This window comes from Tursiops truncatus, chromosome 19 (assembly GCF_011762595.2).
Source record: "Tursiops truncatus isolate mTurTru1 chromosome 19, mTurTru1.mat.Y, whole genome shotgun sequence".
NCBI classification, from domain to species: Eukaryota; Metazoa; Chordata; class Mammalia; order Artiodactyla; family Delphinidae; genus Tursiops; species Tursiops truncatus.
In genome coordinates, this window is record NC_047052.1 from 24,889,000 (window position 1) to 24,908,960 (window position 19,961).

The window sequence follows — 19,961 nt, forward strand, 5'->3', positions numbered from 1 at the left end:
CATTTTAAGGTCAACTGATTAGCAAGCTCAATCCCATCTGCAACCTTATTCCTCTTTGCTGTGTAAACTAACATGTTCATAGGTTTTGGAGATTAGAGTGCTGACATCTTTTGGGTCCATCATTCTGTCTAATACAACTTTTTTAATGCCAAAATAATAATAACAATTTTACTAAAACTATAAAGTAAATTATAAACAATAAATAATAACAATAATAAATAAAAGGCAGTTTTTCAATCATTTTATTGAGAACTTTCTAACTATGATTTGCAAGTAGTTGGGCTTTAACTGAGAAGCAGAGAATGCAGTTTATGCCTTCCCTTCTCTATAGAATAAGATAAGAATTATTCAGGAACTTCCCTGGTGGTGCAGTGGTTAAGAAGCCGCCTGCCAGTGCAGGGGACGCGGGTTCAATCCCTGGTCTAGGAAGATTCCACACGCCTCAGAGCAACTAAGCCTGTGCGCCACAACTACTGAGCCTGCGTGTCACAACTACTGAAGCCCACGTGACTAGAGCTCATGCTCCACAGCAAGAGAAGCCACCGCAATGAGAAGCCCGTGCACCGCAACGAAGAGTAGCCCCCGCTCGCCGCAACTAGAGAAAGCCTGTGTGCAGCAGTGAAGACCCAACACAGCCCCCAAAATTAATTAATTAATAAAAAAAGAATCATTCAAATGTCAATATAAAACAGATATAAATAAAAGGAGTCAGAGGTCATGGACCCTCCAAGTAATTATCTGTGGGACCCAGATATACAGTTGTATTTTTTCTCTCCTGTGCATCTCTGTTTCAGTACTTGGTTTGTTCCTGTCCTGAGGCTTAGCTCACCATCCCCGGTTTTATCTGTTATTATTCTAACACTAAGGAGAATATTGATGAGGGCATTGGAAGACTAGAGTTTCAATCCCAGCTCTGCCACGGTATAACTGCAATTCCCTGGTCAGTTTACTTTCTGTCTTTGAGATTGTCGCTCTATATGTAAAACTCAGTGAATTAGACTAGATCAATCACATATCCAATAAGAACCACAGTAACAGATACGGTACGTGGCCCATGTATAAAATATATTTCAATCTTCAATAATTCTATAATCATCTCCATCTTAAAGATAAAGAAAATGAGGCTCAGAGAAGGTACAGAGCATTTCCTAAATGAGCCCAACTGGTACATAATAAAAAAAACCTAATTTATTGTCTCATACAAAATACTCTCATGTAATATATAAGGTATAAAAGTCTCTCCTTTAATAATCACGGTGTCATTCTGCCATTCAAATGCAAATAGGTGTGAATGTTTATAAACACGTACTTACACATAATGCATAATTCATATCTAAGCAATCAAGTTATTCTAATACCACAAATTCCAAATGATGCATTCAAAAGTGAGGGTGGCAGAAGGCTCAATTTCCCAAGCTGCTCAGTCCTTGCTGCAGGCAGATTCCAGCTCTGATTAAATTAATGCCTGCCCAAATACAGGAACAGAGCCAACATAAGAATCAATGTCAGGGCTTCCCTGGTGGCGCAGTGGTTGAGAGTCCGCCTGCCGATGCAGAGGACATGGGTTCGTGCCCCGGTCCGGGAAGATCTCACATGCCGCGGAGCGGCTGGGCCCGTGACCCATGGCCGCTGAGCCTGCGCGTCCGGAGCCTGTGCTCCGCAGCGGGAGAGGCCACAGCAGTGAGAGGCCCGCGTATCGCAAAAAAAAAAAAAAAAAAAAAAAAAAAAAAAAAAAGAATCAATGTCAGTTAAAGCTTTCAGCTCTTTGGGTGTAACTTTTATTTTTCAACACAGAATACAGTCAAATTTTTTTCATCACTGTAGAATTTAATAGGAACACTTGGATCAAACACATCCATGTTATAGACTAAAGTGTTCAGTAAATGTAGCTACAAGAATGAAAAAAAAAGTCGAAGAAAACCATATCTGAACATCTATATCACAAGTTTCCAGTTAAAATTAAATTATTAGAGACATAACTGGGTATTATTAGCTCTTGCAGGACTCCTGTTCATGCTTGTCACATTCACCATCCCCACTATCACTATACCTAGATTAGAGCCCATTCATCTGTCATTTAAACAATCATCAAAACTAGTAAGTACAGAGCCTTCCAGGTACTAGACACTATATTAAGTGTTTATATAGGTTATCTCTTTCTTAACAATCTTATAAGATGGGCATTATTATTAACCAAATTGTTTAATAAAAAGGACAGAGGCTTAGAGGAGATAAATAATTTGCCTACAGTTACACAGCTAACATGAAGTGGGGTAACCAATTTCCCTCCTTTGAAAGCTCGTGATATAAGCTTTGGTTTAGTAGAAAAAAATTTTCCCACTGAATGGAAGTGTACTGTTTTCCTTTTTTGTCTCTTTCTACACTATTGTGAGCTCTGAGGAAATGACTCCATTCTTTACCTTTTTTCCCCATTTCATCTTTCACTGACAGACACAGAAACTTTCCTATAGAAGGGGATCAGTAAACTATTTTAAAATTAATAAATCATTCTAAATGGAAAAGGAAACTCCATCTGGATGAGCTCAAATCCTAAATCTGTTGCTTCCTGTCAGTTTGTACAAGTAGCATAGCTTCTCATAACCTCATTTCTTTTACTTGATAACACTGGGCTTAAGATATTTGTGAAATAAATATTATAATGCTTATAACACTGATCAGTAAGTACCAAACATTATAAATGCTAAATAAATAATAATTCACTATTTCTTTACTTGCATATTCAGTAAAAAGCCCTCCATTTGCACATCCATTCACCTGTACAAGCATCAAGTGTACACTGAAAACCTAATTTATGCCAAGCACTGGGCATATACTGATAACTAAAACAGAACCAGTCACTGCCCTGGAGAAAACTTTGATTTCATTAACAGATTAATATTACCTATAGCAAATTCTAATAAACTAGACAGACACAAAGGCAAGTGTTAAAGAAATTATCTCCTATATTATACATAGAATCAAGGACACTGAGGAAGAAGAATAAAACAGAATTTTGGAATAATGAGGTTTAGGACTCCCTGATATTTTAGGGGCCTATCCACTTAAATTTTATTTCCATAATATCAAATAAATTTTTGCATGAGCTAGTGTAATTCAGAAGTTCCTCATATTGTTCATGCTTCTTTGCATTGACCCAACCTGTTGCAATTTAACCTTTGCATGTATCTCCATGACACTCACCCTTTCTTCCTAAAAAATAAATGAAACATTTTCAGGTTTGGTCAATGTGCTTTGTACTAAAAATACAAAATGGCCATTTTTGCCTTTCATCATCGAAATATTTTTCTGTTTTCTCTGCTTTAAAGTCAATGTCATAGGTTTTTTTTTTTTTTCCAAATTGACCATTAGACATATGTCTTTATCATGATTACCCTGGCTTTGCTTTTATTTATTGGCATCCAGATTCCACTCAGTGATTATAGATTGTTTGTCCCCTTCCTGTTATTTAAAAGCACCTATTTCTACACAGTAGATTGCTTAAGCCACAGTTTATTTCCGTCAATTTTATTTAGCTCATTTTTAATTTCCTTCATTCCCAGTCTATGAAAAAATCCAATACAATATTTTGTGCTGTGTCACTTGGAAATGTGCAAACTGATTTAGCTACGACCACAGCCATGTGCAACACCTACACTTTGTTTCAAGTTTAGGATAGCAAGGGGACAAATTTTGTTGTTGATTCTGAAAGGGAGACAATACGATATACTAAAAAGAGAAAATAACGAGTCAAAAAACCTAGATGCATTCTAATTATGCCATTTCACAACTTAAACCCTTCAGTGAATTCCCCCATGGACCACCAGTTAAAGCCCAACCTCCTCAGTAATGCTTATAAGGCCATAATGATATTTATTTCAGGCCATCTTCTCCAGCTTTCAATCTTGACATTTACTCCAGCCATGCTGTAGGTCTTCATGTTCTCTCACCCTTGTTCTTTTTTATACCTCTTATTATTATCTCTCTCTAGAAATCTCATGCTAGGATAACTTCTACTCATTGTTCAAGATTTAGTTTAGACATCACTTCCCTCTTAGTGACCTATTTCCATCACAGCATTTCCCAAACTGGTGTAAGATAAGAAATAACTCTGGAAGTGTTTATCTGCTAAATTAGTGTTTTAAGTGTATGTGGGATTTGCTTTACTCAGGTATGCTAAGACATGCAGACATAGAAATGACTGTCATTAAAGAAGAAGGTTTTATACTCACAGATCCTTAGAAACAGAAGGCAGGGCATGCCACACAGGGCTATGTGGAGGTACCAGGGTCAGTCAGGAGGGAGAGGGAGTGAGGGGAAAATGTGAACAAGAGTCTTTATGCTAGTTTCATAACAAGGAAGGGAAGAGGTGGTTTCAGGTTTAGGATTAGCTAGTTTGAATAGTTTTAGTGAGTCCTGGAGTGTAGGAGCTGTTTCTAGTTGTCTGGTACCTGGTCCACGGTGATTAGGGCAAGAAAAGAATGGCTCAGAGTAAGAACCCCACTGAGGAGGTGGTTGGCAGTGTGAGCTCTGGATTGTTTTACATTTGATAGATATCCTACCAGGTGAGTTGTTTATTGTCTCTAGGAATTAGCTAAAATTAGCCTCCAGTATTGGCAAGGCTCTAAGATGTCAAAGCATAAGAAAATAAGGGGAAAAAAACCATGAATAGTACAACGAGCTTCTTTAGAGAAAAGCATTAACTTCTAAAGCACCCAGGTAGAGTTCCAGTGCTAGGAAGAGCAGTGGGGTAGCTTATCTGGGAATAATTTTCCTGTAGATAACAATGATAGTTTATATGCATTGAAGACAAGAGCAGAGAAAAGCTGAAAGGAATTTGACTAATGATAGAAAGTACATCACTGGATAAAATCTGTGTTTAAAGAGCCTTTACCATTAAGGTTCTCCTGGTTTGCAATGTGTGGGGCAGCTATAACTCAAGCAGAAATAGCAGAAACAATCTTATTGGATTGAGGTGTCACAGAATGGAGTTTAGGATACAAGTGTCTCTGGAAATGGAGGAGGAAACCATAGAAAGTGGAATACCTAAATATGCATATAAACCTCCCACAAAACTCTGTATGACCCTGAACTGTTTGTGCACATGTCAGCTCCAAGAAGCCTCTTAGAAAACAACAGTTAGATGGTTGAAACTCTGACCAGAGGTCTCACCTTCTGTTAAGAGTAGGGGTAGCACACCTTGAAGTTTGAATCACACCTAGTTAAAGGGTATGACAAAGACTTTCTACTGAAACTCTGCAGTGGGCATGGCTTAGAAACAGAGACTAGATTCTTGGGCTAAGTAATATACCTATGACTAAAGGAAAAGTTGACACAGACACTCTGTAATAATGTATGAAATCAAGCCTCCTCAAAAATGAAGGAAATCAACTAGTAATATAAGTACTTGATTCATCTAAGTTGTTGCATGCATTTCTTTTCAATCGTGATTTCTTTTACTGCATAGTAGGATTCTAGAGTAAGGAAGCACCATTAGTTTTCACATGGGCTTACACAGAGCTAAGGTTTTTACTTTTGATAATGTCCAATTTACCATTTCTTTTCTTTTGTGGATTGTGCAGTTGGACATATTTTTATGGTTCCATTTCTGGGTTCTCTACTCTATTCCATTTATTTATGTGCCTATTTCTCTGCCAGTACCACTGTGTCTAGATTACTATAGCCATACAGTAGACATTAATATTTGTAGAGTGATTCCTCCCACTTTATTCTTCTTTATCAATAGTTAGCTATTCTAGGGCCTATGCATTTCCAGAAAAAATGTTAGAAAAATCTAGCCTGTATTTCTAAAAAACCTACTGGGATTTTGATAGGAATTGATATACTAGGGACTAGTATATTGTGTTTAAAAAAAAGAGACCTGAGTGGACATCCTTGTTTCATTCCTGATTTTAGAGGAAAGTATTCAGTCTTTCACTGTCAAGAATGATGTTAGCTGTAAGTTTTTTTGTAGGTGCTCTTTATTAAGTTGAAGAAGCTCCCGTCTATTCCTAACTTCTAATTGCAGAAAGTTTTTTTCTTTTAATCATAAATGAGTATAAGATTTTGTTAAATGCTTTTTTGTGTTAATTGATATGATTTTTTTTTTCTCTAGGCTGTTGATATGGTGAATTACATTGACTGATTTTAGAATGTTGAACCAGCTGTGCATATCTGGAATAAATTCTACTTGGTCATGATATATAACTGTTTTTATACACTGTTTTATACTCTGTTTGCTGCTAATTTGCTGACAAATTTTGTATTTGTATTTATGAGAGATATTGGTCTGTATTGGTTTATAGTTTTCTGTATTTTTCTTTTTTTTTCTTTTATACACTATCTTAGGTTTTAGTATCAAGGTAATACTGACCTAATAAAATGATTTGAGAAGTGTTCTCATCTCTTCTATTTTCTGGAATATATTGTGAAAATTGGTGTTGATTCTTCCTTAAATGTTTTGTAGAATTCTCCAGTGAAATGATCTGGGCCTCAAAATATCTTTTTCAGAAGCTTTTTAATTTAGAATTTATTTATTTACTTGTATTAGTATGATTCATCTCATCTATCGCAGCTTGGTTGAGTTATAGTAGCTAGTGGCTTTGAAGGCATAAGTCACTTCTACAAGGCTGAGTGTATAGTTGTTTGCGGTATTCCCTTATTACCATCTAATTGCTGCATGATCTGTAGTGATATCTCCTATTTTATTCTTTTTTTTCTTATTTCTTGCTATTTTTCTTTTCATAAATTTTTTAGAATTTTTAACTGAAATATATTTGATGTATAATATTATGTTAGTTTAGTTTAAGGGGTATGTACTACATAATGATTTCACATTTGCATACCTTATGAAATGATTACCAGGATAAGTTTAGTAAACCATCTGTCCCCATACAAAGTTATTAAAATATTACTGACCATGTTCTTTATGCTATATATTACATCCCCATAATTTATTTGTTATATAACTGGAGGTTTGTACCTCTTAATTCCCTTCAACTATTTCACCCGCCCACCAACCCCCATCCCCTTTGGCAACCACCTGTTTGTTCTCTGTATCTCTGAGTCTGTTTTCATTTTGTTGTGTTGATTTGTTTTGTTTTTTTATATTCCACATGTAAGTGGGGTCAGGTGACATTTGTCTTTTTTTGTCTGATTTATTTCACTTAGCATAATACCCTCAAGGTCCATCCATGTTGTCACAAATGACAAGATTTCATCTTTTTTTATGGCTGAGTAGTATTCCATGGTATATATGGATATATATCTTTTTATCCATTCATCCATTGATGGTCATGTAGGTGTTTCTATATCTTGACTATTGTAAATAATGCCACAATAAATATAGAGGATATCTTTATGAATTAGTGCTTTTGTATCCTTTGGATAAATACCAAGAAGTGGTATAGCTGGATGATATGGTAGTTATATTCTTAATTTTCTGAGGAATCTCCATACTTTTTTCCATAGTGGATGCACCAATTTGAATTCCCACCAACACCCAGAGAAAACCATAATTCAAAAAGACACATGCACCCCAATGTTCACTGCAGCACTATTTACAATAGCCAGGACATGGAAGCAACCTAAATGCCCATCGACAGACAAATGGATAAAAGAGATGTGGTACATATATACAATGGAATATTACTCAGCCATAAAAAGGAATGAAATTGGGTCATTTGTAGGGACATGGATGGACCTAGAGACTGTCATACAGAGTGAAGTAAGTCAGAAAGAGTAAAACAAATATCATAGATTAACACATATATGTGGAATCTAGAAAAGTGGTACAGATGAACCTGTTTGCAAGGCAGAAATAGAGACACACAGGTAGAGAACAAATGTATGGACACTAAGGGAGGAAAGCAGGGGTGGGATAAATTGGGAGATTGGGATTGACATATATAGATACTAATATGTATAAAATAGATAACAAATGATAACCTGCTGTATAGCACAGGGAACTCTACTCCACTTTGCTGTACAGTAGAAACTAACACAATATTGTAAAACAACTATACCCCAATTAAAAAAAAATTCCCACCAATAGTATATGAGTGTTCCCTTTTCTCCACATCCTCACCAACACTTGTTGTTTGTTGTCTTTTTGTTAATAGCCATTCTAACAGGCATGAGGTGATATCTCATTGTGATTTTGCATTTCCCTAATAATTAGTGATGTTGAACATCTTTTCATGTGCTTATTAGCCATTTGTATGCCTTCTCTGGAAAAATTTCTATTAAGGTTCTCTGACATATTTTAATCATTTTTTTGATATTGAGTTGTATGAGTTATTGGTATATTTTAGATATTAACCCCTTCTCAAATGTATAATTCACAAATATCTTCTCCCAGTAGGCTGCCATTTCAGTTTTTAGAGAGTTTCTATTCCCGGCCCCCTCAAAAAAATATTGCTAAGGCTAGTCTCCAAGAGTGCACTGCCTATATTTTCCTCTAAGAGTTTTAGGTCTGTATTTAAGCCCTTAACCCATTTTGAGTTTATTTTTGTATACAGTGTGAGAAAGTAGTACAGTTTCATTCTTTTGCCTATAGCTGTCCAGTTTTCCCAACACCTTTTATTGAAGAAACTATCTTTTCAGCATTGCATATTCTTGCCTCCTTTTTCATAGATTAATTGACCTTGTGAAGGTTGGTTTATTTCTGGGCTGTCTGTTGTGTTCCATTGATCTATGAGACTTTTTTTGTGCCAGCACCATACTGTGTTGATTACTGTAGCTTTATAGTAAAGTTCGAAACCAGGGAGCATGTTACCTCCAGCTTTGTTCTTCTTCTTCAAGACTGTTTTGGCTATTCAGTGTCTTCTTTGTTTCCATACAAATTTTCAAATTACTTCTTCTAGTTCTATGAAAAACACCTTTGGTATCTTGATAGAGATTGCACTGAATCCATAGATTCCCTTGGACAATATGGTCATTTTAACAATATTAATTCTTCTAGTCCATGAGAACAGTTGTCTTTCCATTTGTTTGTGTCATCTTCAATTTCTTTCATCAGTCTTATAGTTTTCTTAGGTCTTTTACCTCCTTGTTTAGATTTATTGCTAGGTATTTTATTATTTTTGATGTAATTATAAATGGGATTGGTTTCTTAACTTCTCCCTCTGATAGTTTGCTGTTAGTGTATAGAAATGCAACATATTTCTGTATATTAATTTTGCATCCTGAAACTTTACTGAATTCATTTATTAGTTCTAATAGTTTTTTGGTAGTATCTTTAGAATTTTCTATATATAGTATTATGTCATCTGCTAACAGTGATGGTTTTACTTCTTCCTTTCTAATTTGGATTTTATTCCTTTTTCTTGTCTGACTGCTGTGGCTATAACTTTAAATACTATGTTTAATAAAGTTACTAAGAGTGGGCATCCTTGTCTTGTTCCTGATCTTAAAGAAAATGCTTTCAGCAATTCACTGTTGAGTTTGATGTTGGCTGTAGGTTTGTTACATATTGTCTTTATTATGTTGAGGTATGTTCCTTTATACTCACTTTGTTAAGAGTTTTTATTATAAATGAATGTTGACTTTCATCAAAATATTTTTGTGTATCTATGGAGATTATAAAGATTCTTTTCCTCAATTTGTTAATGTGGTGTATTACATTGGTTGATTTGGGGATATTGAACCATCCTTGGGATTTATCCCACTGTTCGTGGTATATGATCCTTTTAATGTATTGTTGAATTTGGTTTGCTAATATTTTGTTGAAGATTTTTGCAAATAGTTTATCAATGATATTGGCCTGCAATTTTCTTTTTTGTGTGTGGTGTCTTGATATAGTTGATGTATTTTCTATAGATTTACTTTTATCAGTTTTGTTAGTGACTTGTTAATATTATAGATTTTTTTCAATGAAGCAGTGTTTCATTTCCTTGATTTTTTCCATTGCTCTAATGTTTTAATTTCATTTACTTCTGTTTTATCTTTATTATTTCTTTCCTGTCAATTTATTTTGCTCTTATTTCTAGTTTCTTGATGTGTCAACTTAGATGACTGATTTGACAACTTATCTCTTTTCCAATGTAATTATTTAGTTCTATAAATTACCCTCTCAGTATTGCTTTACCTGCATTTCACTTATTTTGGCATGTAATATTTCCATTTACATTCAGTTCTATGTACTTTTATTTCCTTTGAGACTTCTTTTGTGAACCACAGATTATCAGAAGGGTGTTGTTTAATTTTCATGTGTTTAGATCTTTTCCTGTTGCCTTTCTATTATTAATTTCCTGATTAAATCCATTATGGTTAGAAAGAATTCTCTGTCATTTCAATTTCTTTTAAATTTGTTGAGGTTTGTTTAATGGGCTATGACATGGTCTATCTTCGAGAATATTCCATGGACACTTGAAAACGATATATGCTGTTAGAAGGAGTATTTATATATGTCAATTAAGTCCTGTGTTTGACTTTGTTGTTCTGATCTTTCATATCTTGCATTTCTGTCAGCTGATGAGAGAAGAATGTTGAATTCCCAATTAAAATTGTGAAGTTTTCTATTTCTTCTTTCATTGCTATCCATTATCTATCATGCATTTTGAGGCTTAATTGCTTTGTATATAAACATTTAGTATAATTATGTCTTCCTGGAGGATTCATTGGCTTATCATTATATAATGTTCCTCTTTATCTTGAGTAATTTTCTTTCCTCTGAAGTCTACCTTATCTTAGATTAATATAGCCAACCTTGCTATTTTTATTAATGTCTGCTTGATATAAAATTTCCATTATTTTATTTTCAGCCTATGTCATTGAATTTGATGTTTCTTTTAAACAGCAGATATGAGTCATTTTTTAAACCACTCTGTGAATTTCTGCTTTTTAATTGACATATTTATACCATTTACATTGAAGTTATTTATTGATATGTTACTGTTTAAATTGGCCATTTTATTATTTTTTTCTGTTTATTTCCACTGTTTCCTGATTCTCATTTCTCTTTTCTTGCCTTCCTATGGATTATTTAAATACTTTCCAAGCTTCCATTTTGATTTATTTTAGTGTTTTTAAGAGTATCAGTTTGCACTCTTTTCTTTATAGTTGCTCTGGGTATTAAAATATGTATATGTGACTTACCACAGTTTCTTGGTATCAACATTTCACCACTTCAAGTGAAGTGTGGAAACCTTACTTCCTTCCATTTGTGTCCTTTTTACCATCATCATTTCAGAGCTGACAAGCTATTTCATCATGCTGTGAACTAATGGTCACATATCCTCATATTTTTCTTCTTTCTCTTCATCACATGACCTGATTTCTCCAGTCACAACTTTGTCTACAACACTACATGTTCAAAAAGTCAGACTTTTAGGTATCGAAATAGAACCAAACTCTTAGATGGGCATTATAAAGAGTGGGATCAATTTCTAATAACGAAAACAGTATAGGGGCAGCCTCATCAGCATATCTGCCATTTTACTATGCTAAATGATAATAAGAAACTTCAAGTGTGTGCAATTCTGTGTGCAAGTCTGAATTTTTACTTAAGGTACAATAATGCATGGCTTGCCCTTCACTCCACCCCAGGATATGTAGCATGTGTTGCTTTAGTAACTTGCCCAAATGTTCTCTTTGGAACAGCAAAAATTCCTGTCTTTTTAGGGTTCTTTGTAAACGATCTCATCCTCATTCTAGCAATTGCTACATCCAGATGCCTCCCTGTTACAGACAGTTTTCTAGCTAAAGCATCTGGGCCAGCAGTGATCAGGCAGTTGTGTCTGAGTCAGTTATGTGGTTAAATGGATAATGGACTGTCTGGGCTGCCTAGGTCTTTTGAATGTCAATTTCCTCTGACTCAAATTTTCAAGTAATTTATTCATCTTTTGCTATTGTTGATAGCATTTCTGCTGCAATCCCCTCACATGACTCCAATTTAAGGTGATGGGGGAAAGCTTCACATTCCGATTTATTTCTGCAGAAGAGTCTGAATTTAAAAGGTGCTTGTGTTGGCAATTCACTTTTTAAAATATCAATAAAATATATGCTTCTCTGTTTTGTTTTCTTATTTCCCTTTTTTGCATCACAAACATTTGTTATAATTATGGTCCTTACACACATGTTTTTATGAACTAGTGAGGACTTCAGCTGCTAACTAAATTGTTCTAATATGCCAGGAAACCACAACCCCTATTTTGGAAGCATTAAACAAATTTTAAAGGTATCTTTATTGGAAACCAAAACTCCAGCATTTAATAGCGTGCAACCCCCAGTCAGAGGTGCATTTTGCTTCAGTGGTGGCCACAAATGTGGACAGAAATCACTCTGACTTATTGTGAGTAAGATAGACATTTCTGATTACTATCCTGTCTCTGCATGAAACCAATCTCTTTAGAAAGACCATTTGAATCTGGGAGATAGAGGGCGAATGTAAATACGAGTAGAGGTTAAAACTGTCACTATGAGTATGAAGTCATAAATTATGCAGCCTGAAAATTCATTATGTTGTTTTTGTCACCAATCTCCTGAGTTTTATTACCAAAAAAATCTAGAAAAATAGAAGAAAATGAGATTAAAAACAGTGAAAATTTTTCTACAAGAAAATTGGGTTTATTGTAGCATTTCCTGAGGAGATTGCCTCAATGTAAAATACACTTGCACAATACCTTTTAGATGGTTATAGCTGAAAAACACTTTTTTTAAAATTTTATTTATTTATTTAATTTTTATTTATAGCTTATAACTTGTTCAACTTTCAAAGGACTTTACTCTTTCCTCACTTATCGAAAATTATTATGATAGTTTAAGGGAAACAATCTATTATTGGAAGAACAGAGTATTATTTTTAAATATACAGAGATCTGAATTCCACTGGATGTGTTTTTAAGCTATTCAACTGATGTACTTACTTCAGGTATGTTTTTAAACATTCTAGTTTACATTTAAACATAATTTAAATCAATACATGTATGCATTGATTGCTTTATTCACTCACTAACTCGTGAAGCTTCATTTGAATGCCTTTGCAGACAATTTCAGCTGGAGTCATGGGACCCAGAGCAAGTTACTTTAGCTCTCAGAATTTCAGTTTTCTCAACTGAAAACTGGAAATTATGACTCTTGAACTTCCAAATCTGTAGAGTTTTGTGAAGACCAATTTTAACTATGAGTTTCAGCTTGCTTTTTAACTTTGAAAGCACTGTCAAAGAACAGTGATGATGAAAAGAAAGAGGAGGTTACAACTGTCAGGATGATGGAAGTTTACCAGATTTTATTTGCCTTCTATTTTCTAGATATGAATATCATTTTATACTCAGTTTATAGTTAGAATATTAGAAATTTCTATGCTTTAAAGGACCCAAGGACCGTTGTAAATGAAAGATTTTTCAGTAGTGCTATAATCCAGCTTTATCTTCCTTTCATATTGTATAGAATCAGGAGCATCCCCTACATAAAAAACCCAAAACAGTTTTGCTAATGTCAAAAGGAAGCAGAAGAGGTATAACTGAGTCAGAGGTTGGAATGAGAGTATTCAGTTAAATTTTCCTTGGGCATTATCCAGGCAAAATATTTTATTTATTTATTTTTAAACTAAAGATGGAAAATACCCAATGAGTGTTGGCTTCCTGGCTCAGACAATTAATACTTGTTCTGAATTTCTGAATAGGACTCTTAGGGCAAGCCAAGTGGATATCTTCCTTGAGAGGGAGATTAAATGGAATAGTCCATTGGATCTTGTGTGAAACTTACTTGCTAACCATGATCTAGACTGGTGCTTCTCGAACTTCAAATTCATACAAACCATCTAGCTATCTCGTTTAATATCTAGCATTTCTTTTTTATTCCTTCTTAGAGTTTTCATCTTTCTGCTTACATTACCCATCCATTCTTGTGTGTTGTCTACTTATTTTCATGAATGCTATTAACATGTTAGTCATAGCTATTTTATATCTCCTGTCTGATAATCACAAAATCTGTATCATATTGGAGTCTAGTTCTGATACTTGTTTTACCTCTTAAGAATGCATTTTTTCTCACCTAGTAACATTACTTGTAATTTTTTGTTGAAAGCTGAATATAACGTATAGGATAATAAGTATAGTAAGATTTGGTGGGAGTATTTACGTTAATGTAGGTAGGAGTTGGTCTGTGTTTAATGTTTGCTATAGCTGAATGTGCCTGAGGCTTCAAAATCCTCTAGTGTTATTTCCCTTGCTGTCTTTGGACTTCCCTAAGAGTCCTCTTCAGATATTGTCTGTATCTTGTAGATCTTTTAGCTGTAGCTTGCTATTATTAAACTGGAGTCTGTTGGTATGGAGATAAGGTAGGAGGAGGAGAGCATTTTTTATCTTACGATTAAATCTCAGTTTTCAGTGGCCTAGTGTTTCTGAGCTATAACCTTCACCAGTGTTTCTTAGCATTCCTCCAATTCAGGTGAGACAGGAAGGTGAAGGAGAATGGTGTAACTGAGCAAGACCCTATGGGACCTTCCTGGGACAGACCCCACCCACCTACATCTTCCACCTGCCTCTTGTTTGTAGAAAAGCTTTAGTTTCCCAGGCCTCCCATGAGTCACACAAGGCTAGCTCAAGAGTTAAGGATGGGAATAATGGGAACCTACAGTAATAAAAGATGGCGGCTGAGCCAGGAGAAGTGGTAACAATTGAAACATACAGCCGTACAGCATTCACAGAAACTTTAGTTCCTCCCTGAAGGACATAGATAACAGTGCCGGATGCATGTTCCTGAGTTGTTTGCAGATACTAAAACCACCACCAGATGGAAGAAGCTAATTGTATAATGACCAGGCTGTAGCCATAACATAAGCTGCTCCACCTCAAGCAGTACTGAATCAGTGGCTTACATAATTCCAGGAACCGGCCTCAAAGAAATGGGAACAGACCAACCCCGAAGTTGAAGATTAACCTTGCTTAAAACAATCAAGATGACGCTGACCAGGCCATTGCATGACCAGTTTTGAGATGACTGTCAAAGCTGACTGTGCTGCTTTGCACACAACCCCTGCCTGTTCACCCCTGGAACTTCCTGGTTTTCCCTATAAAACCATTTTCCCTCTAACTGGCAACTTGTAGATGGTTTTTGAGATGGTAGTCTGCCATCTTCCCAGGTTGCCAGCTTCCTGGATAAAGCATCTTTCTTTTCCCACCAACCCTCGTCTCTAGAACACTGACTTTTGAGAGATGAGTGGCCAAACCTGAGTTGGGTTCCAGCTCTGGCCAGTAACAACCGAATTAGAGAAATTCCTTTACCGCAATATGGGGTAAGGCTGGAAATTCTTTGACCCCAGAGAGTAGGCTGCTGTTATGGAGGATGCTCTGGGCATATTTCACAAGTATAGCTATTTATCTCTTCTTGCCAGAGCTATAGGGGATTGTCCTTGGCATTATACCATGAACCTTGGTGAATTTCCTACAGGCAAAACCTACAAAAGTGTGAGGTCATCCTAAGCCTGCAGCCACTACAGTTTCTCACACTCATGCTAGTCCTTACTCAGCTCACGATGGCTCCTGGGAATTTTATTTTTCCTGATGCTCTTGAGAGAAAGTGGGCTCTTTGGCCTCTCTGCACTGTTGCACACTTTTTGTGACTGGGTCTGCATTAGGCAGAGTGGCAAGAGAAAACAGCCTGTGGGATCACTGTCACCACCTCCCTACCACACTGCAACACCACTTCCATCATCTGGGTCCAGTTTTATAACTGAGGCTTAACTGGGGTAGAGCCAGTTAAAAGAGCTCCATTATACAGGGAACCCCTTTCCCAGTCCTCTATTTTCTGTCTGAAAGGAACATGATCGGTCTACATCCATCTGTGGTTTGGGCTGCCTGTGGTTTGAGAGTCTAAGTCAGGAAATATGGGAGGAAAACAATAGCTAAATCATTGCCTGACGAGTCATTATTTGAGTTTTGATTCTCCTATCTTTTCTATCTGTTCTTATTTCGTTTTCATAATCCTCCAGTAAGTTATACTTTCTTTTAGTTACACTCAGAGAAGAGGGTGGGGGGAAGGTCCTTCTTCCATTTTAACTGTATTCAGCCTCTTTGAAATGGCACGCACTTTTTCACTCAGGAGTATCATATTGTTCCACTTGATTAGAAGGCAGAGAATCTCAGAATTACTTTAGTAATGAATTTGATTTCATTTTATCCATATTTTGCCAGTTAGAATTAACATTGGAAAAAATAAAAAAGAGATGGCTTTCCTCCCCCCCACCCCCTACACACACATACATACAATATCTGGGGATAAATAAGACACCTTAGTTTTCCCTTATTTTATGTCATATGGAATTGGTCTCTGAAGGATATATGGAGTCCTTTTATCTCTTGAACATTTTCAATAACTTTCCCCTAACTTCCTAGATAAAAATCATAGTATTCTTCACATTATGAGGGTCTTTTCTAACCCCCCGCATCTGACTGAAGCAAATCCTAACTGTTGTTAGGAGGAAATTTGGGATTTTCATCTTCATCACAGTGGACATCTATAATGTGAAAACCTCTTGTTACTGAGAGTATCGCTAACTTCCTCTAAAAGAACTATGAAATAGACAACATACATAGAAGTGACTGATGCTTGTTATGTTAACAAAGGCATTCTTGTCTATTGGGATTGGAATAAGCATGAAAAAAGAAAATTCAATCCTGCAATAGAAATTAAATAATAATCAGCACCACCATTCGAGTGCTTACTCTGCTGAATACTAAAATAGGTTCTGCATGCATGCCATCTCCTTTGTCCTCTCCAGACTGAAGTGTTGAATAATTAACTCCTGTGTCCATCAGATATAGAATTAGTTTTAGAGAGATAAGTCAACTATATCTCCTGTGGATTACATTCTAAGTTTGTATGCTTTCTATTTTTCTATACTGCGTTTAGGAATAGCACACACACACACACACACACACACACACACACACACACACACACGTTAATTATACGGCAATTTGCCAAAAGCTACTGGGATGAGAGAGATTCCAACTATGTATCTGTTTGTTTAAATACTTCTGTTGTTGTTGGGAGTGTTATAAACTAGATAGAGAACGTTTTCTTAGGTCAGTCTCCCAAGGCAATAGAAATAAAAGAAAACATAAACAAATGGGACCTAATCAAATTTATAAGCTTCTACACAGCAAAGAAAATCATAAACAAAATGAAAAGATGACCTATGGACCGGGAGAAAATATTTTCAAATGATGTGACTGATAAAGGCTTAATTTCCAAAATATACAAATAGCTCATACAACTCAATAACAATCAAACAAACAAAACCCCCAAACAACCCAACTGAAAAATGAGCAGAAGACCTAAATAGACATTTCTCAAAAGAAGACATACAGATGGCCAATAGGCACATGAAAAGATGCTCATCATGGGTAATTATTAGAGAAATGCAAATCAGAACTACAATGAGGTACCATCTCACACTAGTTAAAATTGCGGTCAATATAAGGTCTACAAGGGACTTCCCTGGTGGTCCAGTGGATAAGACTCTGAGCTCCCAGTGCAGGGGGCCTGGGTTCGATCCCTAGTTGGTGAACTAGATCCCACATGCATGCTACAACTAAAGATCCCGCATGCTGCAAGGAAGATGCCACGTGCCACAGCTAAAACATGCTGCAGCCTAAATAAATAAATAAATAAATATTTCTTTAAAAAAAGTCTACAAATAACAAATGTTGGAGTGGGTGGGGAAAAAAGAGAACCCTCCTACACTGTTGGTGGGAATGTAAATTGGTGCAGCCACTATGGAAACCAGGATGGAGTTTCCTCAAAAAACTAAAAATACAGTTACCATATGATCCAGAAAAAACTATAATTTAAAAAGATACATGCACTCCTACATTCATAGCAGCACTACTTATAATAGCCAAGACACGGACACAATCTAAATGTCCACTGACAGATGAATGGATAAAGAAGATGTGGTACAGATATACAATGGAATATTACTCAGTCATAAAAAAGAATGAAAGCATGCCATTTGCAGCAACATGGATGGACCAGAGATTATCATACTAAGTGAAGTAAGTCAGAAAGAGAAAGACAAATACCATATGATATCACTTCTATGTGGAATCTAAAATATGACACAAATAAATATATCTACAAAACAGAAACAGACTTACTGACACAGAGAACAGACTTGTGGTTGCCAAGGGTGGGGGAGGGGTTGGGGAGGGAAGGACTGGGAGTTTGGGATTAGTAGATGCAAACTATTATATATAGGATGGATAAACAACAATGTCCTACTGTATAACACAGGGAACTATATTCAATATCCTGTGATAAACCATAATGGAAAAGAATATGAAAAAGCATATATATTATATATGTATAACTGAATCACTTTGCTGTACAGCAGAAATTAACACAACAATGTAAATCAAATATACTTCAATAATTAAAGAAAAAAAAAACACATTGAGAAAATTTTCTTATTGTAGTTCCAACCAGACTTCTGAGAAACTACTTCTCTGCAAAAGGTCCCCCACTGCAGGTGAGCATAACAGTTGCCTAGAACACTGCTGCCGACGGCTCTGTTTGGTAGTCTGCCCTAGAAGCTGTATTTTTTTTTTTTTTTTGCGGTACGCGGGCCTCTCACTGCCGTGGCCTCTCCCATTGCGGAGCACAGGCTCCGGACGTGCAGGCTCAGCGGCCATGGCTCACGGGCCCAGCCGCCCCGCGGCATGCGGGATCCTCCCGGACCAGGGCACGAACCCGCGTCCCCTGCATCGGCAGGCGGACTCTCAACCACTGCGCCACCAGGGAAGCCCTAGAAGCTGTATTTTTGAAAAAATAAAAATAAAAATAAAGCTCCCAGTTCATTCATCTCCTGGCCCATCAATATATAAGCCTCTGTCTTAGAGAAATTGATGATATCAATTGAATGATGAATCAATATGGTTTCCCTACCTATAGCAACTGTTATTAATATGGGATCTAGGAATAGAATTGAGGTTATCTCTGACTTTAGATGGAAGATAAAACATGATTACATCTTTAGTTTCTTTAGCCTTTTACTGAAAGTTTGCATTTTCTTCAAATAGGAATTTAGACAGAAAATATAATCAAGCCACAGTAGAATCAAGCAGTACATGTGATTTTGTCACTAATAAGAAACACAGATATTATCATATCTGTATTGTTTCCCTATTACATTACAGCTGTGTAGGTATCTATAAATATCATTAATGTCATTGTTGAGGAAAAATAAAATTTCCTCTACCCTTCTAAGTTCTTCTGGCTGGCCTAAAACTTAAATTGGCATAAGACAAATTAACAGGAAAAAAACCAAACAAAAGTTTAGTAACATGTACACATGGGAGAGACTCGGGATAACTGAGTAACTCATCAAAATGGCTAAAATCTTCACCTTAAATACCATCTTCAGCTAAAGACAAAAGATGTTGGGAGTAGTGGTTTGGCCCTCAAATGGAAGGAAGGTGATTCACACAGAGACAGAAAAGCAAATGTTTGATAAAAAAACGTTTGCTGAGCCCTGCAGAGACAATGGGGCACAAAGAGGAATTTTAACAAACTGACTTTGCTGGGTTCCTCCCTGTTTGCCCACCTCATTCGTACTATAGTTATCTATGGTGATAGCTCCCTTCTTGGAGCAGGTCCTCTATCTACATCCTTTTAGGCAATTAGGGGGAAAGTCAAAGTTTCTTCCTGACTCTTCTGGGCCTTGATTGTTTTCAGCTTGAAATAAGCTGCAGGCCAAAGAGACATTGAGGGTGGCAAGTTTTGCTCCCCTACATACATCATCACTATTTTAAAATTATAATTGCTATTATAACACAGCTGGACCAGATTACTTAATATTTCAATTTAAAACACCCACATATGATTAGATTACAAATTTGCATTTTTTTAGTATTTTGATCAGTGCATTGGACATATTGGTTTCCTTTGTAATCCTATGTATTTTACTTTACGTATTTATGAAGTATCCTGAGAAGGGATGCTTAGACTTTAGTACACTC